This window comes from Populus euphratica, unplaced genomic scaffold (genome assembly GCF_000495115.2).
Source record: "Populus euphratica unplaced genomic scaffold, PopEup_1.0 scaffold6.1, whole genome shotgun sequence".
NCBI lineage: Eukaryota > Viridiplantae > Streptophyta > Magnoliopsida > Malpighiales > Salicaceae > Populus > Populus euphratica.
The window spans coordinates 3,222,333-3,228,332 of NW_011499849.1; positions in this window are offsets into that span (position 1 = coordinate 3,222,333).

Here is a 6,000-nt window from a genome sequence, read left to right on the forward strand (position 1 = left end):
AACCATATAGGGTTTAATTTGATATGAATCGGTTGACTTTATGGATTTAAAAGCAACATGAATGACTTATAAAAACATAGTTTAACTCAAACAAATTTCAACACAACATTATTTTTTTTAATAGTAACATAACAATATATTAGATTGATTTGGATTAATCCGGGTTGACATATCAAATCCATGACTCAGGTTATGATACTACGATAACATTGCAAAAAACAAATTAAAACAAATCATAAAAATTAATTTCCAATCAACTTAATGTTAAAGGATAAAAAGAAAAAAGAAAAAAAATCAATTAAAAAAAAACTAAAAAAGTGACTCCACGCTAACCTATCAAAGTAACAACTCATGTTATATGACCGAGATAATCCTATAGAAAAAAATCAAAATAAATAATAAAGTTCAATTCCTAATCAGTCTAATATTAAAGAATAAAACTAAAAAAAATCAATAAAAAAAAATAAAACACAACCAAAATTAATCCACCAAACCCATGACTTAGGTTATGAAACCGAGATGAACTCATAATTTTTTAAACCCATGACTTAGGTTATGAAACCGAGGTGAACTCATAAAAAAATTTAAAAAATAGCATGATTTAACTTGGATTAACTTGTCAAGTTGTGAATTTGGTCATGAAACTGTGATAATTCTATAAAGAGTAAGTTAAAATAAGTTATGAGCTCAAATTTCATTCAATTTTTTCTTACTCAATGCTAAATAATGAAATGTATAAAAAATTTAATTAAAAAAATAACACAAGGAATAGGTTAGCCCATTAAGAATAATTCTCGAGGCATGAGATTAAAATAACCTCATAAAAATCAAATAAAAATAAATTATAAAACTTAATCCCTAATCTTTCACAATATTAAATGATGAAATTAGGGGGAAAAGACAATAAAAAAAATAAATCAACTAGATTAACTTGCCAAATTTACAACCCAAGTCATAAAATAAAGACAACTTAATAAAAATCAAATTCAATGTTGAAGGAAATGAGACCGATATAAACTTTTAGAAAGAAAATAAAAAAAAATAGCATGATTTAATAGGGGTTAAAATATCAAAACTCACGACTTTGATCGCGAAACTTAGATATCCTTATAAAAGCCAATTCAAAACATATTGTGAAACTCAACCAATCCAATATTAAATGATAAATTAAAAAAATTAATTGAAAAAAATAATCTTAATCAACTAAAGTTAACTTGTTAAACATTATTTATGGGTCACGAGATTGAAATAACCTAATAAAAAGTAAATAAAATAAATCATGAAATTTAATTCCTAATTAACCCAATATTAAATGATGAAATTAAAAAAATTAATAAAAAAACTTTAATCAACTTATTTAATTTACTAAACTTGCAATTTGTATCATAAAAGTGAGATGACTCAATTAAAAGTAAAAGTAATTTAAGGGATTTTTAAAATAATAAATCAAAAGAAAAACATTGATAAAACAATAAAAACAAATATTTTTTTAGCTTCACACATAACATGCGGGGAAAGTACTTTTTATTTTTATGGTACTTTCTTATATGTTTTAGTGTATTGTTATTAATAATAATTAAAAATTCAATTTTATTTTTTTTAGTTTTAATTTAAAATATTTAATTTTATTAGTTGGTTAATCTTTTAAGGTGATTAGATCAGGTTGGATAAGTGATTTTTTTTGCACGATATTTATTATATACATGGCATAATCTTGTTTATTTTTTAAAATTAATCTCTTAATAATAAATTTCAAGCATGAAAAACAAACTATAAATCATTATTGATAAACTAGATAAAAATATTATCCAACTAAGTTTGATGACATAGAAATATCCGATGGAGAGGAAAGAAGTGCTGTCTGATAATGGGCTTTTGTTTTCTACTTCTGAACAACGGGCCACGAACACAACGCAAGTAGACAGAGTCCGTCGTCGTCAAGATGGTGACGCGGCTGGACGCGGCACCAAACACAGAGCAATTCAGGGTGACGGTAATGCAACTAATCATGTCACCGGCGAAGAAGAGGAAAGCGTGGGCATCGTACAGCAATTATAAAAGTGTCGTCTCCTGCTTGGAAATTATATGGGGCTCAGAAACAAATATCAGAGATAATTCAGACATTTAACTCCACGCCCCTCATCATTACATGATATCTTGTAATAGATTTTGGGACCCCCCTAATTTACTCGTCAGTCCATGCTTCTTCTGATTTTTTGCTTTTGCTTTTTCTATAATATAATTTTAAAAATTAGGATCACCAAACCAACAAACTGAGGTATATTAAAAATAAAAAGAAAAAGTATATTACAACCTAATTTTTGAATTCTAAAAAAAATAAAAAGATAAAAAAATAAATGAACAAAAAATATTTGAAAATTTGGTTAAGATAACACAAATTGAAAATTTGGAGACTTATAAGGATTGAATCATAATTTTGGTTGTCAATTCGGCAAAAAATTGAAAGAATTGATAAGTTTGGGGGCTTAATTAAATTTAAAATTAATTTAATTAATAAAATCAGGGATCTAATTGTTAAATGTCACAAGTTTAGGAGCTAATAGTCATTTCTAAGGGTACAAATGATGCTGTTTTAAACCATTATTTATCGCCCTCTTCATTTTCAGACTAGGGGCCGATTCAACAGGAAACCAAAATTGTTCTCGACCATGTCTCATATGAACGTTTCCTTAGCTACCCATTTCTTCCAAAGGCCACGTTGAACAATCCAACAATAGCAGGACTGTTATTTCCATGTTTCTTCTCAAAGAAACAAAGGTGTTTGTGCCACACGATCATGATGCATAAACACATGAAAAAGAGGGGATGAGAAAGCATATAAAGAGAAAGGCCACGAAACCAAGAATCACATAAGACAAGGGACAGCGTTGAGAACGAGGAGATAAGAGAATAAAAAAGACAAATGGAAAAAATAGAAAAAGGAACGAACCAAAGGACCGAGAGAAAACCGAGAGAACCCCAGGGGGAAGGAAACACGGGTAGAAACCCAGGGGAGAGCAAGAAAAAAAAAGAACCTCGTAAAATTAAAGACCACTAAGAACCGGCATCACCATCGTCTTTGTTCCTTCATCTCAAGAACCGGGGCAACATAATATAAAACCATAAGCAAAAGAGACACAAACCCAAAGAAAAAACACACCCGCCGAGCCAGGCCGGGTTTTAAAACTACGCATAAACACATGAAAAAGAGGGGATAAGAAAGCATATAAAGAGAAAGGCCACGAAACCAAGAATCACATAAGACAAGGGACAGCGTTGAGAACGAGGAGATAAGAGAATAAAAAAGACAAATGGAAAAAATAGAAAAAGGAACGAACCAAAGGACCGAGAGAAAACCGAGAGAACCCCAGGGGGAAGGAAACACGGGTAGAAACCCAGGGGAGAGCAAGAAAAAAAAAAGAACGTCGTAAAATTAAAGACCACTAAGAACCGGCATCACCATCGTCTTTGTTCCTTCATCTCAAGAACCGGGGCAACATAATATAAAACCATAAGCAAAAGAGACACAAACCCAAAGAAAAAACACCAGCGAATAAAAACATAGAAACGAGAATCGGCATTGCCCATCATCTTCATAGTCTTCAGCAACCAAGTAAGTGTTTTTTTTCCTCTCTTCCCACTTTGTCTCCTTTTTCATTTTAATTCACATTGTACTGTTCGAGTGAATTTTGATTCACTGAACACTGTAGCAACACGTGTGAATTAGTGCACGCGTGCTGCTTCGCCTTAGTCAGGTCGGCAGGGTCTAGCCTTAAAAAAAATTCCAAAAAAAATGATGAACTCTTTTGAATTTATTTATAGGTCTATCACATTTTTTCTAGGTATTTCACTGTATAATTAATTTGTAGATTTTTTTGTGAAATGCAAATCCGATGTACAATACTTTTAAAAAATAAAACTCAAAATGCATGTATAAATTTAAATTTATTTTATTGGTTTATTCACAGATGTTAGAGTCAGGAATATTATAAGGTTTTTTTTGCTATATAATATTTACTAATACTAGAGTTGGAAATATCCGTAATTGAATATTTATTGATACTAGAGTTAGGAATATCACAAGCAAATCATTATAGCATAAACGAACAAATGAATTAGTGCACGCGTGCTGCTTCGCCTAGTCAGGTCGGCAGGGTCTAGCCCTAAAAAAAATTCCAAAAAGAATGATGGACTCTTTTGAATTTATTTGTAGATCTATCACATTTTTTCTAGGTATTTCACTTTATAATTAATTTGTAGATTTTTTTTGTGAAATGCAAATCCGATGTACAATACTTTTAAAAAATAAAACTCAAAATGCATGTATAAATTTAAATTTATTTTATTGGTTTATTCACAGATGTTAGAGTCAGGAATATTATAAGGTTTTTTTTTGCTATATAATATTTACTAATACTAGAGTTGGAAATATCCGTAATTGAATATTTATTGATACTAGAGTTAGGAATATCACAAGCAAATCATTATAGCATAAACGAACAAATTTTTAGCAATTTAAAACAAAATCAATTTAAAACAAAATCAGCAATGCAGTCTACTTCAAGTAGGATGCTTAAGTGTTGATAATATCTTTCTTTTTACGTAACTAGTCTCATGCTATAAAATCTCTGATGACCAGTTAAGATTTTTAGTGATCATAATATCAAGTAGCGACTCTTTAAATAAGATATTTTCTCCTCAAAAAATAAAATGCCATAAACTTGTTCTTTTATTGAATCTTTTAAGGTCGTCGTGATGTTGGGTGCTATAAGAAGCATGGATTATATGGGACTTTGTCTCTCAGAAATTACCATGATTGAATTTATTGCATTTTTTTAATCATGTTTATAATTAGATTAGTAAAATGCTATTACACATGTTATGAAGGAACTTTCGATTGAAAAAAAATTCCTATTCATCCATTGCAAGTATCTATGTGTTTTATAGTTTGTGCAGTGACTAGATAAAGAGCATAGCAACATAACCCTTACATATCAGTCACGTTTCCCAAAAAGCTATCACTCCCCAAGTAGTGCCTATATATGTTGTGAGGAATCTGAATCCATTGACCATTAACAATGGATCTTTTGTTTAACATCATCTTACATGATTCCTTAATCGAATATATTAAATAAAAGCCATTTTAGATTAATAATTATAGCGCCTAGAATAGATTATTTTCCAATTAAATCATATAGCATTACTTTATTCGATATTCAACTTTTTTTTTTTTTTTTGCTAACGTAAGACTAAGTTAGGTGACTCGATGATGTCTTATGATTTCATACATTTCAAACTTCTCCTCTCATTGTGCAACAAGTTCAACTATCAATGTATTTTCTGGTACCCGCCGGGTCGGGTTTTAAAACTATGGTTTTATGTGCAGCACAACATTTTAGATATACTATCTTTGAGTTTTATGTGCAGCACAATAATTTGCTACAACCTGCTATTGTTTTGCTTGGTCTGTAGTTAGTAAAGAATATGCAGTTCTATTTAAACATTGAGAGGTGCAAATATATTAAGTGAACAAATTTAAAGTGTGAAACATCAATCATTAATTTGTTTTGAAAGTATATGTTTGAATTTTCTAGTTTTTTAGACACTCACACCCTAGGACATGCCATGGCCCTTGCCACAAATTATTGGGGGTGACCTGTTTCTTTCTAAATTTAGTTAAATTGTTGTTTGCAAAGGTTACTTATAAATTGACTAGGATGTCAGTTTCATATGTGTGCATCAGTCTAATGAACATTGATCCTTCTCTCCAATTAATTGCAACTTTGTTTTTTTTTTTGTTCATACTTCTCTGCAATACACTAGTTAAACGGACAAAAAGTATCAAAGCTAGCCAAATTAAAGAGGCTCTTGAACTAGCTCGAGCATGGTTATTGTTGGTCAGTCCATACGGAAGCTAGCCAAATTAAAGAGGCTCTTGAAGATGAAGTAATAAAGAATAAAAGAGATTTGAAGATGAAGTAATAAAAAAGAAAAAAAATA